This window comes from Schistocerca piceifrons, chromosome 5 (assembly GCF_021461385.2).
Source record: "Schistocerca piceifrons isolate TAMUIC-IGC-003096 chromosome 5, iqSchPice1.1, whole genome shotgun sequence".
In the NCBI taxonomy this organism is placed as follows: Eukaryota; Metazoa; Arthropoda; class Insecta; order Orthoptera; family Acrididae; genus Schistocerca; species Schistocerca piceifrons.
Genome location: NC_060142.1, coordinates 223,405,830 through 223,426,983, shown reverse-complemented (window position 1 = coordinate 223,426,983; position 21,154 = coordinate 223,405,830).

The following is a 21,154-nucleotide window of genomic DNA, read 5'->3' as shown; positions in this document are numbered from 1 at the left end:
TGTTAAGTTTCTCATTGTTCTCAATTCTACTACTTCTCATTACCTTCGTCTTTCTCCGGTTTACTCTCAAACCATACTGTGTACTCATTAGACTGTTCATTCCGTTAAGCAGATCATTTAATTCTTCTGCACTTTCACTCAGGATAGCAATGTCATCAGTGAATCGTATCATTGATATCCTTTCACCTTGTATTTTAATTCCACCCCTGAAACTTTCTTTTATTTCCATCATTGCTTCCTCGATGTTCAGATTGAAGAGTTGTTAATACGAGCACTTCGTTCTTGATCGTCCACTCTTATTATTCCCTCTTGGTTGTTGTACATATTGTATATGACCCGTCTCTCCCTATAGCGTACCCCTACTTTTTTCAGAATCTCGAACAGCGTGCACCATTTTATATTGTCGAACGCTTTTTCCAGGTCGACAAATCCTATGAAAGTGTCTTGATTTTTCTTTAGCCTTGCTTCCATTATTAGCCGTAACGTCAGAATTGACTCTCTCGTTCCTTTACTTTTCCTAAAGCCAAACTGATCGTCACCTGGCGCATTCTCAATTTTCTTTTCCATTCTTCTGTATATTATTCTTGTAAGCAGATTCGATGCATGAGTTGTTAAGCTGATTGTGCGATAATTCTCGCACTTGTCAGCTCTTGCCGTCTTCGGAATTGTGTGGATGATGCTTATACGAAAGTCAGATGGTATATCACCAGACTCATATATTCTACACACCAACGTAAATAGTCCTTTTGTTGCCACTTCCCCCAATGATTTTAGAAATTCTGATGGAATGTTATCTATCCCTTCTGCCTTATTTGACCGTAAGTCCTCCAAAGCTCTTTTAAATTCCGATTCTAACACTGGATCCCCTATCTCTTCTAAATCGACTCCTGTTTCTTCTTCTATCACATCAGACAGATCTTCACCCTCATAGAGGCTTTCAATGTATTCTTTCCACCTATCTGCTCTCTCCTCTGCATTTAACAGTGGAATTCCCGTTGCACTCTTAACGTTACCACCGTTGCTTTTAATGTCACCAAAGGTTGTTTTGACTTTCCTGTTTGCTGAGTCTGTCTTTCCGACAATCATATCTTTTTCGATGTCTTCACATTTTTCCTGCAGCCATTTCGTCTTAGCTTCCCTGTACTTCCTATTTATTTCATTCCTCAGCGACTTGTTTTTCTGTATTCCTGATTTTCCCGGAACATGTTTGTACTTCCTCCTTTCATCAATCAACTGAAGTATTTCTTCTGTTACCCATGGTTTCTTCGCAGCTACCTTCTTTGTACCTATGTTTTCCTTCTCAACTTCTGTGATGGCCCTTTTTAGAGATATCCATTCCTCTTCAACAGTACTGCCTACTGCGCTATTCCTTATTGCTGTATCTATAGCGTTAGAGAACTTCAAACGTATCTCGTCATTCCTTAGTACTTCAGTATCCCACTTCTTTGCGTATTGATTCTTCCTGACTAATGTCTTGAACTTCAGCCTACTCTTCATCACTACTATATTGAGATCTGAGTCTATATCTGCTCCTGGGTACGCCTTACAATCCAGATTTCGGAATCTCTGTCTGACCATGATGTAATCTAACTGAAATCTTCCCGTATCTCCCGGCCTTTTCCAAGTATACCTTCTCCTCTTGTGATTCTTCCACAGGGTATTCGCTATTACAAGCTGAAACTTGTTACAGAACTCAATTTGTCTTTCTCCTCTTTCATTCCTTGTCCCAAGCCCATATTCTCCTGTAACCTTTTCATCTACTCCTTCCCCTACAACTGCATTCCAGTCGCCCATGACTATTCGATTTTAGTCCCCCTTTACATACTGCTTTACCCTTTCAATATCCTCAAACACTTTCTCTATCCGTTCATCTTCAGCTTGCGACGTCGGCATGTATACCTGAACTATCGTTGTCGGCGTTGGTCTGCTGTCGATTCTGATTAGAACAACCCGGTCACTGAACTGTTCACAGTAACACACCCTCTGCCCTACCTTCCTATTCATAACGAATCCTACACCTGTTATACCATTTTCTGCTGCTGTTGATATTACCCGATACTCATCTGACCAGAAATCCTTGTCTTCCTTCCACTTCACTTCACTGACCCCTACAATGTCTAGATTGAGCCTTTGCATTTCCCTTTTCAGATTTTCTAGTTTTCCTACCACGTTCAAGCTTCTGACATTCCACGCCCCGACTCGTAGAACGTTATCCTTTCGTAGATTATTCAATCTTTTTCTCATGGTAACCTCCCCCTAGGCAGTCCCCTCCCGCAGATCCGAATGGGGGACTATTCCGGAATCTTTTGCCAATGGAGAGATCATCATGACATTTCTTCAATTACAGGCCACATGTCCTGTGGATACACGTTACGTGTCTTTAATGCAGTGGTTTCCATTGCCTTCTGCACCCTCAAGTCGTTGATCACTGCTGATTCTTCCGCCTTTAGGGGCAATTTCTCACCCCTAGGACAAGAGAGTGCCCTGAACCTCTATCCGCTCCTCCGCCCTCTTTGACAAGGCCGTTGGCAGAATGAGGCTGAATTCTTATGCCGGAAGTCATCGGCCGCCAATGCTGATTATTTATCAAAATTTAGGCAGTGGCGGGGATCGAACACGGGACCGAACACGTTTTGATTATGAATCAAACTCGCTACCCCTTTTTTTTTTTACTTCAACCCGGGATTGAACCGGGGACCTCTTTTTTTTCGAAATGTGGTAAAAAAAACAGTTGGACGCGAACACGCGACTCTTTTTTTTTTAGTTTTTCGCTACCCCTTTTCTTTCTCTCTCTCTACATTTTCTATTCTTTTTGAAAACCCTTTAACAAAAAAAAAAACAAGTGGCACCGCCACTTTTCATCCTAAAACAAAAAAATCTGGTCCACTTCAGGCGTTGGCTCCTGACTAAACCTACCCCAGAGAGCTGCCTATATACCAGGGGAAATATGGGAAATCAAGGTGAAGGCTATACTTATAAACAAAATAAAATCTTCCTTTTTCTGAATTTTATTTTTATTGTTTTTATTTTATTTATTTATTTATTTATTTATTTATTTTTGTTTAGTTTTGTTGTGTAATTGATCAGAGGCCTTCTGCGCCCCGCTGGTAATATGTTGAGTCACGTCTTCTCGAAATTGATGTGTTCCGTTCAATTGTTCAGAAATGTTCATTGGTTCAAACAGGAAACCTTCTTCTCTCTTGGCTTAACACATTCCAGCTGCGAGGCGGCTCGTGGACAGCACTCCCAAGGAAGTAAGAGAAAAATTGTCTGTATTTTCGGTGACGGACAACGACATAATGACGGTCATTGAGGTATGTCCAAAAATCGAGTACAGAGTTTACAGTTTGTCCAAATAAGTAGTGAATGGCATGTCCGCCAATCCAATTCACAGCATTGGTCTTTGTCCGAGGAAAATAGTCACGTTCCGAAAATAATAATGAAAGGGGAGTAATCCGATCCGGAATGTCCCGCGTTAGAAAAGCCACAATACGTCGAACCAAGTGCCAAACCTCCGCCGCCGGTCCGCAAACAAACCGATGTTCATCATTGTCTGGCACTCCACACGTGGAACATAGAGGTGATTGGGCGAGGTGGATACGATGAAGGCGATATTAGTTGATTTGCTTACCATTGACAGTTAGGTACCAGACAGATTGAACATTCGTGTCAAGGTAACAGGCGAACACCGCGCGCCATACATGACGCCAGTCAACCTGGGGGAACTTGTTTTCAATCGGGTTAGGTGGACGACCTACTTGGAGGACATTGTATACTGCCTTTGTCTTGAGTAAAAGCTGTCTTGGTAAGGTGAGGCGTAGATAACTGAGTTCAAGAAAGAAGTACCGTATATAATGGAACTGGGCCGGAACATCCGAGGTCATCACTGGGGCTGTCAGTGAGACCGGCGAATATGCCGACAGGAGGAGACCAGTGAGGCTCGTTCGGCAACGTGTCCATACCGTCATCTGGGAGCTGACAAATAGGGCACGAGCTCTATCCGGCACGTGAAACAGACCTATCCCACCTCGTTCACAGGGAAGAGTAAGGGTTGTATAGTTAACTTTGAACAACAGCCCAGAGCTGACGAAAGATGCCATCGCTGCCAACATGAGACGTGCCACAGTAAGCGGGAAAGGTAGAACTTGTGCTACATGGGGAACTCGGGATGCGATATATATATATATTGACATATCGAGCTCGTTGGAGAATGTCTAGGGATCGAAGGCGATGGTCCATAAGGCCTGCTCTGATCATTAAAAGGAGGCGTCGGCAGTTGATGGTGGCTGAACGCCGGAGATCAGATGAAAAATCTGTTCCCAAACAACGAATGGTATCATCGGTGGTGAGAGGTGTAACGCACTCCACGGGAAGTCCAGTGCCAATGAACATAACTTGTGACTTACGTACGTTTAAAGAGCTACCCGACGCCTCACCATAAGTCGCTATCAACGTCAAAATAGCTCGAACCTCGTCGGCATTACGTAAACAGATGACTACATCGTCAGCATAGGCCGTGCAACAGAATCGGTAGCGATCTATGGACAACCCTACCAAACGTTGTCTTAGTCCAAATAGCAAGGATTCCAAGGAAAAGGCGTACAAAATTGCTGATAGAGGGCAACCTTTACGTACGGATCGACCTATTATTATCGGTGGAGTGAGTCTGCCATTGTACATAATCCTGGATGAGGCACCCCGCAGAAGGCGCATCACTACCGTGATAACGGCAACTGGGAAAACCATACGGTGGAGAACGGCCGTAAGGAACGAATGGTCAACCCTATCAAATGCTTGACTAAAGTCCAAAGACGCAAGTTCCCCAGAGAGGCGTTGTGCCTGGGTAACGGCGATCATATCCCTGTAGCGGCATAAAGCCGTGCGGATATTATTATCCCCTCCCAAAGATGCTTGGTCTGGCGGCACAACATATCGGGCAACGTTTTTAAGTCGTGCTGCCAAAAGACGAGTGAAGATTTTCATATCACTGTTAAGGAGGGTGAGGGGCCGATAATCACTGATATTGTTGCCACCATGCGGTTTATCTACAGGAATAATAATTCCTTCCATGAAAGCGTCCGGCACAGGTACTTCCGGAGACATCAGTTCCCGACAGATGGAGGTGAAGGTGGACTCTATCAAATCACGGAAGGTGCGATAAAATTCGAGGGGAAGACCGTCGGGTCCTGGGGAGCGATTGATGGTTCCTGCCCGGATCGCATCGCGGACTTCGTCATCAGTCACCTCTCACATCAAGTCAATCGCCGCATCTCCTGGGATACCACCGAAGTTGAGCTGTGAGACTTCCTCGATCAACTCTCGGGAATGTGGAATTGCGGCGTATAGCTGCTGGTAGGGGGGCGTGAAGCACATTCCCTATTGCGGATTGGGTTACGTAGAGACGCCCTTCTTGATCTGTTAGGATGTGAATCAATTTTCGGCGTCGATTTTGGCGCTCTTGGATGATATGGTACATCGACGGATGTTCATGAGGCATGCGATCAGGAGTACGATATCGTACTATTGCTCCTTCCAAATGCCTTCGCATGAGATTGGAGAGTTGGGCCATAGCATGGTTCATCCTTGTATGGCGCTCAGGGGAGGCTGGCATCGTGGAGCATTCTCGTAGGATCCTGTAGTAAAAGTCCATAGTGCTCTTCCTCCAGGCGACAACATCTTTGCCATACCGGAGTAAAGTTTTTCGAAGAGCAGGTTTTGCACACTGAATCCACCAGGATATGATAGACGGATATGTGGGTCGGCGTACTGTGATCCAAGTGTCTTCTATTAGAAGTCGACAGTCAGGTGAATTAAGAAGGGCCGTGTTCAGTTTCCATAAACCACGTCCGTGCCATACTGCCTGTCTTGTGAGAACTCATCACAGAAGTAAGCCTCATGCTCTGAGAAAGCAACAAGCCAGATTTCAGCCTGTCGAGTGTGTTGAATTAGGAATCGCGAGATGTAGATGCGATCCAGTCGGCTAAAGCAGTGCGCAGTGTAGTACGTAAAGCCCAAAAGATCACCGTGAACATGTCTCCACGTGTCGACAAATTGTAGCCGCGTGACTACTGTTTCCAGAGCTGCGCATGGTGAGTGACGCGGCAATTGATCCTGAGGTCGCTGGGTGCAGTTGAAGTCTCCACCCATGACCCAGTCATCGTGTGGTCCCATAAAAAGGGGTGTAACTTCATTCACGAAGAATGCATTGCGTTCACGACCGAAGCTGGAGCCCGACGGCGCATAAATGTTGACGATTTGAACACCAAAGAGAGTAAGGGTCATATCTCTGGCAGTTGGGGAGGTATAGGACATCTTCGGCAGGAAGACCTTCGCGTAAGATGATGGCAACACCACTACCGGTGTCCGAAGCGGGAGAAAGATGCACCGTGAAGCCATGTGGTGGTGAAAAATCGGCGACATGCACTTCCTGAAAAAGCGCAATATCTATGTCCGCATCATAAATCATATCGCCGAGCAGCGCTAGTTTGTGGGGCGCACGAATGGTCGCGAGGTTAATCGTTGCTACACGATAATGTTGGTGTTGGAGTCCCACAGGCACAGGTGGGGCTTCTTCTTCAGGAGCGAGAGGTCGTCGATCTTGCTGGTCCGCTGAAGAGGCTGCTATTGTGGAGAATTTGCGGGCGCGGGCGCAACCGATGGGGGTGCCCCATCATCAGCACCGTCCACCCGTCCCTGCGATCTCCACGTCGTCTGCCCAGGAGACTGATACTGCGGTAGGGCATCGGCTGTGCACATCATCCACGTGGAGAGGAGACGTAGTTTTCGTCTCATCGGGTAAGCTCTCTTCAACGTCGACCTGTGGGGGCGACGGCGCCAGTAAGGAGGGGTGTCCGTTGCCAGTGGTCGCCTGTGGCGGGTCTTTCGCATCAGACTTTTGGTCATCAAAGAGCGGTTTGATCTTCGGGTCTGCATCCCTGGTATCCATCCGTACAATGGATTCATCAGTGGGTGTACGGCTACGTTTCTTTCTCTTTCGTGTCGACCCTTGCTTTCGAACAGGTCATTCAGAGTCCGATTGCGGGTGGTTTTCGTCTGACTCCGGACCAGTCTGAAGGAAAGCAGAAGTGGGTACCACTCCCGGATCAACGTCCATCTCCGTAGCATTTTCAGTCGCAGTGCTACGTTCATTCGGCAGGTCAGGATCTGGCGTCTGTGGCACCTCAGAAGGAATCTCAGAAGCGGTTGCATCTACCTGATCAGACGACGTCAGCGGAGCCGGAAGACCCTGTGTAGAGGTGCTACCTTCCTGGGCAACCTTGACATATGTGACAGGGATCTGAGTGATCACCGCTGGGGACGCTTCCTCGCCGACCGGCGTCTGGATCAGGCGGCGTCGCATTCAGGCGGATCTGACGTGGCCTTCTTGTCCACAACCCGCACATGTTCGGGGTTGGCCGTCGTACATGACAATGGCTAGCTTTCCAATTGTCAGGTATGATGGTATATGTTTTTTTCAGTTCAATTTTGACCTGACGCACACCATTAAGGACATGGTAGGTCGTGAAGGTTTGCCATTTCTCCTCTACGTAACCGATGACGTTACCGTATGGTTGTAACGCAGAGACAACTTCGTCCTTCGGCACTTCAAAAGGTAGTTCAAACACCCTAATCGTGCGTTGACCGTACTCTGCGAGTTCAAGTGTTACAGCTCCGACGTGACCATCACAGTATTTGAATTTAAGTCCATTGGCATGGCGGCGAATAACATCTTCACACACCTCGGTGTTTGTCATTTTAATATGAACGACACTACTCGTGATCGAAAAATGGATTCCGATAACGTGGTTAGGATCTAAACGAACTTCTTCACGTATGAACGTTTCAACTTCATGTGCACGAGGTCGCGCGTGTTCAGCTGGGAAGGAAACTTTAAGGGTCGCACGGCGGTAAGCGCTCGACATGTTGTTCACGGTGGACGGACACAAGCCTTAAAGCTACGACGCGGAAGTAATCAAACACCTGCAGCGGAGCACTGGCCAGCGCGCGGGGCCGTCCGCACGCTGCCACGGCTGAGAGCCGACTGTGTAAAATTGTCGTAGTCGTCCTTTCAACGCCCACAGTTCCCCAAAATTGTAAATGCCGTACAGTGTCCACCGTGGTAATTGGATATCCGAATGCCGCCGTGCGCTGTGACGAGTGCGGTGGTGTCCTGCACGCCCACCCTCGCTGGCCGGCTCGGCTCAGCGCAGGTATTCCAGCCATTCCGCGCGGCGTCAGCGGGGTCCGGAATGGCCCAAGGAACGTCGCGCGCGCCCTAAATTTTTCTAGGCGCTCAGAGATATGCAGCTCGCATGAATAATCGACGTTCCCCGCTTTCATCATAAGGCACCCCCTTTCTGCCCAGAAAAAAAAAATATCCCGGTTACATGGAGGCGGTAAATATTTTACGTCTCGACCGCAGCCACGGGAGGCATGTAAATAACCCGCAGCGTGGGACGTGCAGGAATGTTCGATCGGAACGTGGGCACCTGCCACCGCAGCCGCCTCCACTGCCCCCGCCACCTCCGCCGTGCGTCTTCTATCGTCCCGAATGCCGCCTCTCTTTCCGAGCTGCCGACGTTGTACCCGTGCTAAGCGGCCTGTATTATGCGCGACATAAAAAATAAGACTAGGTCTCATATTCGGTATGACACAGGAAACGGTCTGCGGATAAATATAAAGTCAGTCGGTAGAGGGGCGGTTCAGGACTGAATTAATTCGGAGGCCTTACTTGATAGCGTTTCTGATAATGGCTTCATATTTGCCACCACGGTGGGGCCAAGGAAGAAGTATACTGCGTTCGCCATATGCCGCCACATAACCTTTTAGTACTCCAGCGAATAGGTTATTTAAGGCTTAATACCAGTCTTCGCACCCGGGGTTACTGCCGGTTATAATTTGAACACGCTCTTGCTGCACAATACTGCGCGATTTACAGCGCTGTAAGCCCAAAAATAAAATTAAAGGTAAAGTCTGTTTAGCTGCCTGCAGTGCTTCCCTTCCCATTCTTTGTTACTATTTGTTTCTTTGAAGTAGCTGCAAAATAAAGTGTATGACAGAATTCTCACGTGCGGCCTGAGGCGTCTTGTCACGGATCGCGTGGCTTCTGTGATGGCCCTTTTTAGAGATATCCATTCCTCTTCAACTGTGCTGCCTACTGCGCTATTCCTTATTGCTGTATCTATAGCGTTAGAGAACTTCAAACGTATCTTGTCATTCCTTAGTACTTCAGTATCCCACTTCTTTGCGTATTGATTCTTCCTGACTAATGTCTTGAACTTCAGCCTCCTTGGGCATAGGTGTGTGTGTTGTCCTTAGCGTTAAATTCAGCAGTGCGTAAGCCTAGGGACCGATGACCTCAGCAGTTTGGTCCCATAGTCCTTACCACAAATTTCCAATTTTCCAGAATTCTCAAAGTAAAGGACGACTTTTTTTTTTCAAACAGTTCAACTGTTACATCCCAATAAACAGCATCTAAATGCCATTGTTCAGAAATGCTCTTTTAAAGTAATTAAGAGGTAGGAAATGTTGAGGCAAACGCAATAGATTAAATGTTGACGTTGACATTCGCTGTTGCAAATCGGGACGTGTTCCTATCGGCTGCTTCTTTGACGAGACTTATGGACTAGTGATGCAATATCGCCAGACGTGCCACATATTCCTCAAAAGTTTCCTGCCAGGATGTTCGTTTCAGTAGTAGACTACGAATTTGTTCTCTACGCGATGAGGTCTCATTTCGTTCTAGTGACGCCGTGAAAGACGGCCATTTTGGGGATACAATTGATCGACTACGGTAACCTACCCTGTGGCTTCACCTTTATTTATTAGCATTTATAGGGTTTTGAGCCTCAATCGCTAAAAACGGAACCTTCTTAGGTTCACTTTCGTGTCCGTCCTTCCGTCTGAGGACCTTTTCCTCAGTAACGGGTAAAAGTATTAAAGTTGAAATTTATGTGACACCTTTGAGTCGTTGGTTCCTTGGCGGTGTGAAGAAATCCCCTTTTTGTAAGACATGGCTAGAGCTAACAAGTTGAAATTTATGTCTAAACTGCCAAAGAAACTGCTCTAGGCATGAGTATTCAAATGCAGAGAAATGTAAATGGGCAGAATAGGGCGCTGCGGTCGGCAACGCCTATATACGACAAAAAGCGTCTGGTGCAGTTGATAGAACGGCTACTGCTGCTAAAATGGCAGGTTATGAAGATTTAAGTGAGTTTGAACGTGGTATTATAGTCGGCGCTCGAGCGATGTGACACAGCATCTCCAAGGTAGCGATGAATTGGGAATTTTCCCGTACGACCCTGTCACGAGTGTACCGTGAATATCAGGAATCGGGTAAAACATCAAATCTCCGACATCGCTGTAGTCGGCTTGAATGGGAGGACTTGATTCCAAATCCCAGACAGCATTTCGACCGAATGCGTAGCACTAGAGATCTGAAACGCTAGTGTACATTTCTTACGACCTCAAGCAGCACATTATCTACTACTATTTGTGATCCTTCTCAATCAACTATTGCCTATAACCCAGTCGATATATCACCGAACTTCTGACATGGCATCGAGACAGAACGCGTTACAAATACTGGAGAAATATCTAGCGGTGGCGGCGTGAGGGATTTGAAAATACTGGTTTCCTTATCCGAATCACTTTCAAAATTTGGTAATTTTATTTCGAGGTTGCACCATCCGTGACGTGTAACGGCACTGTTGTTCTGATACTATACACTCCGGCGATCACCATCTATATTCAGTGTCAAGGCATTTGTCTGGAAAAAACCACTTCATTCAGAGGTATGCCATACGTAGATTTATAAAGCGAGTATAACTTTTAACACGGGTACTTGTGTGCACCTGTAGGACGAAGACCACTTGTGACTTGTGGTGGTAATATGGTTGTGTTTTTTAACGTCTGGCTGTTTGTAATAAGATCACGCCTCTCTTTCTAGGACACGTGGTACCATTCGCAAGGAAACTTATCAGACATGTCTACCAATTTCAATTTCCAGAGCCACAGTCGTCAGCAGGGTGTATTTCTGATACTTTGCTCATTATCGAATATCGTTCAGCTGATACCGCAATCGTAACATTTAATTGTAAGTATAGTGATCAAATATATATGTGACCGATTTCGTAGGTTGATTCTGTCTATGTGTGCTTGGCACGGCGGCGGCGGTGACCAGTGGCAGAAATGATTTACGTTTCCCACTAACAGCAAGAGCTGTCCAAATGGCATATTGCAATGCAGGGCTGCAGTTGACATAACCACATCATCCCCTAGACGGCCGAATAGCGAAGTAATACTTAGTATGTGTTGGACAGCTTTCGTGATCACATGGAAATTTGAGAAGATTCAATATGGATATGTGTTTGCGCTGGACCGTTATTTCCTCCCATGTAAATTGTCCGATTGACTACTTCTTCACATTTCCCGACTTTATTGGGTTGAGAGAAGATCGGTTGTGGTGTGTGTTGAGTGCATCTAGCAGGTGAAAGACGGGTGGAGGGCCGGCCGCGGTGGTCTCGCGGTTCTAGGCTCGCAGTCCGGAACCGCGCGACTGCTACGGTCGCAGGTTCGAATCCGGCCTCGGGCATGGATGTGTGTGATGTCCTTAGGTTAGTTAGGTTTAAGTAGTTCTAAGTTCTAGGGGACTGATGACCACAGCTGTTAAGTCCCATAGTGCTCAGAGCCATTTGAACCATTTTTGAACGGGTGGAGGACATTTTTGCTGGTTCTCTTGACATTGGCAACACGTTAATTGACTTTGTAGATTACAATGATTATTTGGAATCTACAATATTACCGACCTCGGTATTAGCGAGTGGAAATATCAGATTAGTCTATTGTTTTCGAGTTTTCACGTAAAGGTCTTCGAAGACGGGATACGTTTCTCAGTCGAACGTAAAAAACCATACCGATATTGCTCATAAAACTAAATGAAAATGGACTTTGTCTATTTTTGTGGAAAGAGGACTTTTATTATCATCGCAAATGTTTGTTTTCTTTTTTTTAATAGTTATAGGAGTTTAGTTGATGTTAAATAATCCAGCGCAGAACGGCGGGTGAGTTCTATACGAGAACATGGCTCTCACCTCGGTTCCTGCTGGAGCGTCCTACATCATGTGAAACAAAAGTGTTTTCTATCGCAGAACGAGAGGCCTATTGGAGGCATTGTGGACCTGTCTAGTCTGTGGTAGCTCGTCGCTGTAGCGGTGCCTCCTAACAATTAGGGGCAGCTGTGCCACTATACTTTAGACAACCAAGATGCATTTGGGAAAGCCAACCTTTTATCTTCTACCTGCTTTTGTGTTGGCAAAGGACCATCACCTCAAGGCGGATAGCAGCCAACACGTGTAGTTCCCTCCCTCAATCCATCCATCCACAGGTGGAGAGATGGAATCGATTTTCGGCAGTTTGTGATTGTAGATCGAGGAGAATGCACATTCAACTACCAGCCCCTCTGCAGTCCTTTAGGTCGACGATTTTCGCCAGTACATGTGCTGCATTATGACCCATTCAATACGAGTGCTTGTTTTTTAATGACAATTTCAAAATGTAAATAGAACTGTGACTCCTTTTTTCCATAGCGTGTATTGACTTCGGTTAGCTGCGCTGCAGGGTGATTTTTAGTAGGTGTGTATAGTGAACTCTGGCGTCAAACAGCTATAGATGCTGTATGTTTGCAGGTAACACAATTTTTTAAACTCTCTCTGTCCAACATCAGCATCTAGTCACTTGAATGTATATCCCACCAATAATAATAAAGATGGTACCTTACACCTCAGACTTCTCCCACCTAGTTTGTAGGTGTAGGGTAGAGTTTGAGTGTTTCTCTCACTGGTTTAGAGTGGTATTGTGAAATTTTTCCCGGCAGGATGACACCAGTTGTAAGGTATTGTCAGTTTTTGCGGCGTATTGTGCTTTTTTACTATACTTGGGTAGCGCTATGCATATAGTTGTGCAATTAGGTCCGATCTTTGTGATTAATTAGGTAATTAGGATCGATATTTGAGTCAATTTCCCAACCAAAATAAATGAAGTACACTAAGCTAACCTTCCTCTCCCGGATCTGGACAGTTTCCATGCATTAGAGGGTGCACTTAGGCTTTCCATCCAGTAGAATCAGGGTTGGAGCCACTGATACATTGCGTTTTTTACGTGCATTGAGTGTTTGTGCGCTGCATTATTTTTGGGTGTTTATTCGTTGTGAGCATGTTTCCATAGCATTATTTCGGTGATCTATGAGTATTTTGCACGTGTGTATGCTGTGTACTATTTCGGTTATTTACAAGTTGTTTGCATCTCTGCACATCCGTGTACTGCATTATATATGAGTAGTTTCCAGGTCTGTAAACTGTGTTTTCTACCAGCATAATAAATAAACTAGGTGAAATCCGTCCCTAAATAAATTGTTCCAAAAATAAATAAAATACACTTCTTTCTCTCTCCAGAAGCCCAGAACAGACTGATTCCTGTTCCCACCAATTTTCCCCTCCAGACCGTCGGGGGGATGAGGAGGCTGGGGCACATGTGCCTGAGAAAAACATATGATAGCATCATGCTGCTGTGCTCCTGTGGACGAAAATGCATGATCACATGACCTATCACAGTGCCCTCTAGCGGTGAACTCGCAAACTAGCTTAGTTCTTTGGTTTGGTGGATCAGAGGCAGTTGTCTGTTGTGTTGTGGGAGCTTATACATAGGTTTTCGAAATGACAGACAATTCCAGCAGAGACAGATGTTTCTATACATTGTTTAATGCATCTTTAATGCAAAGCATTTATTTGCAGGACCGTATTCTTCCTCTTCTTATGTTCAAGCATTAATGCTGGCTTCATTCTTCACGCAGCGAGCTGTGGATGCACTCCTCGTCTGAATGAGTACATGTAATACAGCTATTAAAACTCCCCCTGTCTGGCGCCAACATCTCGCTAATTGAACACATGCTCCTTCCGCACCAATAGCTCAACAAGCACTGATATCTCGGCCCCTTGTGGTGGTAACACTAAGCCACGAATGCTGTAGGTAGATAATAAATTTGAACAAATTTAAACAAATTTATACAAATTTAAACAAATTATATTCGAATTGAATGACATCTTGAGCAGTCTGTAATGGGAACAACGCCATATTAACTCCCTTCAGCTACAGGAGTAAGCTCTTACAGCAAAATTCCCTCCAAAATTCGAAATTACCGCCCATTTTCCAAGAGGATGACGCACCATCATGCAAAAAAGTCCGAAAAATGGGAGGCAGGGGTCCCATAGAAGCACATAATTCAATTTCCCGCCAAAATTGAAACTTCCACCAGTGGGTATGGCAGAGGGGCTTGGCACTTTCCCGCCAAAAGTCGCCATCTTGGATAACGGTACTTTCGTCATCATCTGACGTCACGGCCGCCATGTAGGATAACGGTACTCGCGTCATCAGCTGACATCACGGACGCCATCTTGGGTGACGTCGGAGTGGGGTGGCACCCCGTTGTTACACTGCTTTCAAGGATCCAAGGATTCCCTCCAGCACTACTTCAGACATTAGCCAAGTCCATGCCACGTCGTGTTACGGAACTTCTGCGTGCTCACAGGGGCCCTACACAGTATTATACAGGTGTACCACTTTCTTTGGCTCTTCAGTGTATTAAGGGCCACGGCCTCTTGGCGCTGTAAATGATTTAAGGTCCTTAGTCAGTGCAGTCAAAAGAAAGGGCCATATGCCATACACAGTTTCGTACTTGTGGATTCACTCATCACAACCTGTAGATACACTATGCATATAATGTCGGACTTGTTGGTCTAACGGTAAAGCGCGTGTGTCGAAACCGTTAGGTCACCAATATGTGTCGGACCATGGATTTTCAGAATTAGTTCTAACCCATCGCTCACTCTCTTCGTTTCGAGGAGTTACCAGAAACAAAAAGTGGTTCCGATTCCATATTAAACTATTTCTCCTTTCCTCCGTTGGAGAACAGGGGTAGCTCGGCTACACCCAAGTCGCCGAAGTGGCGTCCAATAGCAAGACTTGCACCAGGGCATCTAACTACACAAATTACTATTATTATCTATATACAATATTGTAAAAGTGTGCGTAAATCTCAGAGGACGTCTCCCACTCGTACATGTCCGACTTTCTAAATTAACGCATTTTTGACAAGTACAGAATCGTAATAAAATTCGTTAGAGGCGCTACAAGTCAAGGAGATATAGATGGAACATTCAACACTATTGGTGAAAGCTTCTTGGTAAATCGCCCACGTCTATACATATTATTGTCTCATACTACCTTTTTGTGTGTGTATGTTATGCCTACTCTCAGGGACTGCTGTAGTACTTTTGATACGATTTTCACAAATAGACTGATTCATGAGGAAAGTTTGTGTATATCAGTGCATAATGTGAACAGGTTGTTGAGCTGTAGACGCTTAGTGCTGCTACCCATGCGAAGTCGGGGCGTGTCGACTGAATTATGTAAGTCATTCGTTCTGTACGAGGCAAAATGTGTAATAACGAAAAATAATAGAGCACCAGAGTAAGGAAAAATGTCAGACTAAATGTCCAAACTTCAAATTAGAGCGTACTGATTACAGCTTAAACTGGAAGTCAGATATTATAGAGTTTCTTAAACGCCCAAGTCAAGCAACGTTTTCTCAACCCGTAATTATTGATTATGTTGATGCAGCAGTCAGAAGATCGACTTACACTGCATAGTTCCATGTTTTAACATCACATGGAATACTTTTGGCTGGTAATTTCAGACAGACACACAAATCTTTCATTGGACAGAAACTTGCTTTGTCAATAACATTCTCGAACCTCGTGCAGGCCGCTAGGCATACTAACCAACAACCTCACAATATATTTTCTCTTTCGGGGTGTGAATCTGACGACAATTTGGAAAGAACAGCATTCATAAACATATCAGTTGGTACAAAACAGCCTCCGGTATCCAAATTTTAACCTCATTGTTGCACAGAAAGGAGCAAAGAATGTATTCATAAAAACATCCGACTCCCTTCCTTGTGTGCTAAAGGGGCTGCCAAAAGACAAATTTAAAATAAAGTTAATTGAGAAATCTTTCTGGTTAACAGGTAAATTTCTGAGCGGATTTGTTTAGTTTACATTTATTAAAGTTTAATGTAAATAAGAATTAAAGTGAAAATCCAGTTAAGTAAAAGGCCACCAGGAAGCAGTGTTTTCGTTTATAAAATACATAATAATTGTACTTCTATTGATACAAACGACTTGCCGAGTGTTTTATTGATTCTTAAAGTATTGTCAAAACCTTAAATTGGTATCATTAGTGCTGGGTTCAATTAACTGTCCACTTCTCTCCGCAAGAGAACGCATAATTGTTTCGACGTTATTGGAAACAGTCTTGCTTTCGCCACATTATTCCTAGGTATCTCTCCACCTCATTCTAATTATCTAGTTTTTCAGTAGTAGAATTCCACAACATGTTAGCACGAATCGACTCATACTTTTGACAATGAGCACTATGAAATTAGGTACAGAACATTCAAATAAACAATAAAACAGTTCGTTTCATTTCACACACAACTTAGTTGGTGCAGTAGGTTTCATAGAAGCTTACGACCTCCAGTCACTAGTTAATATTGTTCCTCGTTCCAGTCCGACGTTGTTTCTCTATTTTTTGGCTCTCTTCATCTCCCCTATAATAACTGTGGTTGTTTGACAAGAAGTTCACCAACGGTAGTCCACAATCGACTTCATGGACGCTTATCTACATGCTTGAGAATTATTCGTGGTGCTCTACATCTACCATCAGTCGAGGTCCAAGCGTAAAATGGGATGTGCATAGAATGCATACATAGTAATTCAGCGCTCAATGTTTGTGTTTCAAATTTTAAGCTACCCAACAACGCATCAGAGGTGAACACTCGTAACGAGTAGTTGCAAGGTGGCATCGTAACGTTAGTCGTGTCCATTCTTCGTGAGACAAAGAACTGCATTTGTCCGCGGAGGCAGAGTGGATGTTTGTGCACAAATGCTAATCTCCCAGCCCGGTTTCCAACGTCCGGCGTTAAATCTCAACCCCACCCTCTCCCCGCACGGAAGGATTTTTTAGAGAAAGGAAGCGGGGGGCTGTTAGGAGTGATTCATCTGCTTGGTGGGGACCGACGTCCGACATTAAGCCTTCCGCTCCATCGGCTTTCCAACGAGAGCTCTGCCGGCGCACAGTTTCACTCTATTTCTTATATTTGCATTCACACACTTACATGAAACACAGACGTTCTTTAACGTATAACATACGACTGCCCTCCCGCTCTATCCCTTGTCCGGCATAATGCTTTATTATACAGGCCGGTAACAGGAAGTGGTTACTATCTGTTCTGTAAAAAAAAAAAAAAAAAATGTTATTCACATGTTGTGTAAATGGGCAGTAATGTCTTAGGTACGACGAATTTTATAATGTGTATAAATATTTCAATAGTATTTTTGTAACTGATATTTTCCGGCGTAATATTACAGTCGGATTGGCTCTCACGTTAAGTGAGTTGCAGCCGTCCTTTCACAGGATGAGGATGCGTTTGTGGACGATGAACTGGTTGGCCTTTGTGGAAATCTGGAAATTTGTGGTAAGTTGCAGTGGGACTAAACTGTTAAGATCATCGGTCCCTAGGCTTATACACTACTTAAACTACCTTAAACTAACTTACGCTAACGACAACACACACACACACACACACACACACACACACACACACACACACACACCTATGCCCGAGGGAGGCCTCAAACCTCCGACGGGACTAGCCGCGCGAACCGTGGCAAGGTTATCCTGCGTGGCTTGGTTTTGTGACGTCACAGCGTGGAGTTATATGTAGAGTGAAAGACTGAATAAGCCAAGTAAAATTTTTTTTTCGTGGAAAGTGGTCAGTTAGATTCGAGATGGCATTCTATTTCACAAACAAAATGTGGAAGACTCCATATTGGATTTCTTCGTTTACAGTCGAAGCTCATATTTGGAAGATTTTATAACATAACTAAGTCCTATGAATATGTGACGTTTCAAAGCGCCAGTGCTTTGAAGATCTCTCGAAAACACATCAATATCGGCACGACTCCTAGTAATAAAATGACAGGAAGCATTATATTGATTGTTAATGGATTCTCGTATTTGTCATTATAGCTCGTGCTAGACTCTGAAGTTCGCGCTTGGAGGGTTCTATCCATAATGCTACAAACTTTCTACTTGGACAGAGATCTGATAACCTTGTTGGCTAAGGTATGGTTTCGCAACCACTAAGAGAAGTAGAAGAAACTCTCGCCATGTGCGAACGAGCACCGTATTGCTGAAATCTAGGCTAAGGATGGCTGGCCATGATGGGCAACAAAACGGGGCGTAGAATATGGTCGACATGCCGCTCTGCTGTAAGAGCTCCGCGGATGACAACCAAATGCGTCCTGCTGTTAAATGATATGCCCCCCAGACACAACACTCCTGCTTGTCACGCCATATGGCGGGCGACTGTGTAAGTAGGCTGTTTAGATTTTTATATTGGTAACGCCACGTAGCGCTCTGTATGAAAATCACTGGCTGTGCTGTGTGCAGTCTGTGGCTGGTTTGCATTGTTGTTTGCTTTTGTAGTGTTGGGCAGCTGGATGTTAACAGCGCGTAGCGTTGCGCAGTTGGAGGTGAGCTGCCAGCAGTGGTGGATGTGGGGAGAGAAATGGCTGAGTTTTGAAATTTGTAAGACTGGATGTCATGAACTGCTATATATATTATGACTTTTGAACACTAGAAAGGTAAATACATTGTTTGTTCTCTATCAAAATCTTTCATTTGCTAACTATGCCTATCAGTAGTTAGTGCCTTCTGTAGTTTGAATCTTTTATTTAGCTGGCAGTAGTGGCGCTCGCTGTATTGCAGTAGTTCGAGTAACGAAGATTTTTGATGAGGTAAGTGATTTGTGTTAGTCAGGGCCATTCTTTTGTAGGGATTTTTGAAAGTCAGATTGCGTTGCGCTAAAAATATTTTGTGTCAGTATAAACACAGTCATGTATAATATTTCTAGGGGAACGTTTCATATGTCGATCCTTAGCCGAGGATATCTCACTGGAATCTTCTGATTTTTTCTTATAGTTTGTGAAATTAGTGCAGCCTTTGTTTATTGCTATCGCGTAATTGTAGAGAGAATTTCCTTTTGTAGTTGTTTTTCATGCGTGTACAGTAAAACAGTTGTGGCATGCATGTAGATTTGCACCAAGGTTTTCGCAGCTGCGCTTGCAATTAACGGGATATTATTTTCAATCCTATGTTAATGTGTTTTCTTATTTTGCTCTTCAAATTGTGCTTTTCTGTGTTGTCGTGTGAAATATTGTGACAATAATGGCGTGTGAAAAACGTAATACTAGGCTCCAAAGTAAATTGAAAAATGACAGTGAAGACGAAAGCAGTGTGTTAGCGCCGCCGAGTAATGAATTAACTAATGTTCAAAGTAGTGATTTGGTAATTGTGCATAGGGAAATGGAGCGGACTGCAAATAATGGTGTAGGCACTGAAACAATTAGTGAACACGGAAGCATTAACGATCGATCGGTCGGCAACAGCTTGTCTCAGGAATCCGAAATGACAGGAGACAATCTTGCAAATACTGTAGATTCAGGTTTTGCGTCCTCGTCGTTTTCTCAAATAAGTCAAGACACATTTTCTGCTTTTCGAAATGCGAATATTGCCGGTTCAAATGCACTGCCGAATAGCACTGAGGAACATGTTTCAGACACCAGTGCATTGTTATTACAATTAATGCAACAAATGGGACAAAAGCTTCAAAAGTTAGACACACTGGAACAAAATCTTCAAAAGTTAGACACAATGGAACAAAATCAGAGACAAACACAGAAAAAATTCAAAAGTTAGACATAATGGAACAAAATCTTCAAAAGTTAGACACCACACTTGAACAAACACGTGAAGATTTAACTACTTAGTTACATAACATTGAATCGAAATGTCAAAAAGTCTGTAATGACGTAAAAACACAAATTTGTGAGCATTTTCAACCTATTTTTTTCACGGCATGAAAATGCATTACAGAATCACGAAGCAGCCATAAAAGAACTGCAAACTATTGTTCATGAAAATCACGACACCTTGCAAGCTAAAATTGACTCAGTTGCATCTACCGATTCGATTACGCAACTTGCAAAACCTCAGGAAAACTTAAAGGACACAGTAGATTCGATTTCAACACAAATGGACACTCTGAAACTTGGTTCAGAGAAACACACTGAGGAAATGTGTTCACTATCGGAAAAGTAGCCGAACTTTCGGATCAGTTCACTAACTTATCTACGAAGGTAGATGATGATCTGAATGACACAAGACCTGTAGCCTTCACTGACACAGAAGAGTATGAACAAATTAGAAAATTCAAACAAAATCAAAATCAAATCAATACACAGCACAAAAGAGAAATCCAGGAAGTACAAGATCAATTGACGCATGTAATACAAGAATTACATATTTCAGAGGACACTTTCGCTCCAATACGGGAAGAGGGACATAGAAATACGGAACAACCACAAAATAATAACACGAGGCACTTCGGAAATTATGAAAGAAATTGGCAAGGTACACCGAATTTTGAGATGGAACCGCCGACACGACGTAACAATGACCGATATGCTACTCGCCGACACGATGATTTTGACTATAAGCTGTTCATTACTACATGTAAATTCAAAACATTTAAGAATTCTTGCAACGACATTCATCCACAATCACGGCTTCATCAATTCTCTCATTGTTTTCCTCCCAACTGGTCATTAGAGCACAGATTAGAATTTATGTGTGGCTACTTAGAGAATGAACCAGCTGAAAGAATGCGATCGGTCATTCACGATTGTCACAGTGAAGGAGAATTTTATCATGCCTTCCTCTCAGCATATTGGTCTCAAGCTACACAAGACCGAGTAAAACATAGCATCATAATGATGAAACATTTCGAACAATCTGAATTTTCCAGTCTTGTGAAATATTTTGAAGACATGTTCCACAAGAATCAGTACCTGTCAAACCCATACAGCCCCTCAGAACTCATCCGCATTTGCTTAATCAAACTACCTGAACATGTACGACACATTATTTTGGCAGGACGTTGCAAAGACGACATTGAAGCTGTTCAGGGACTCTT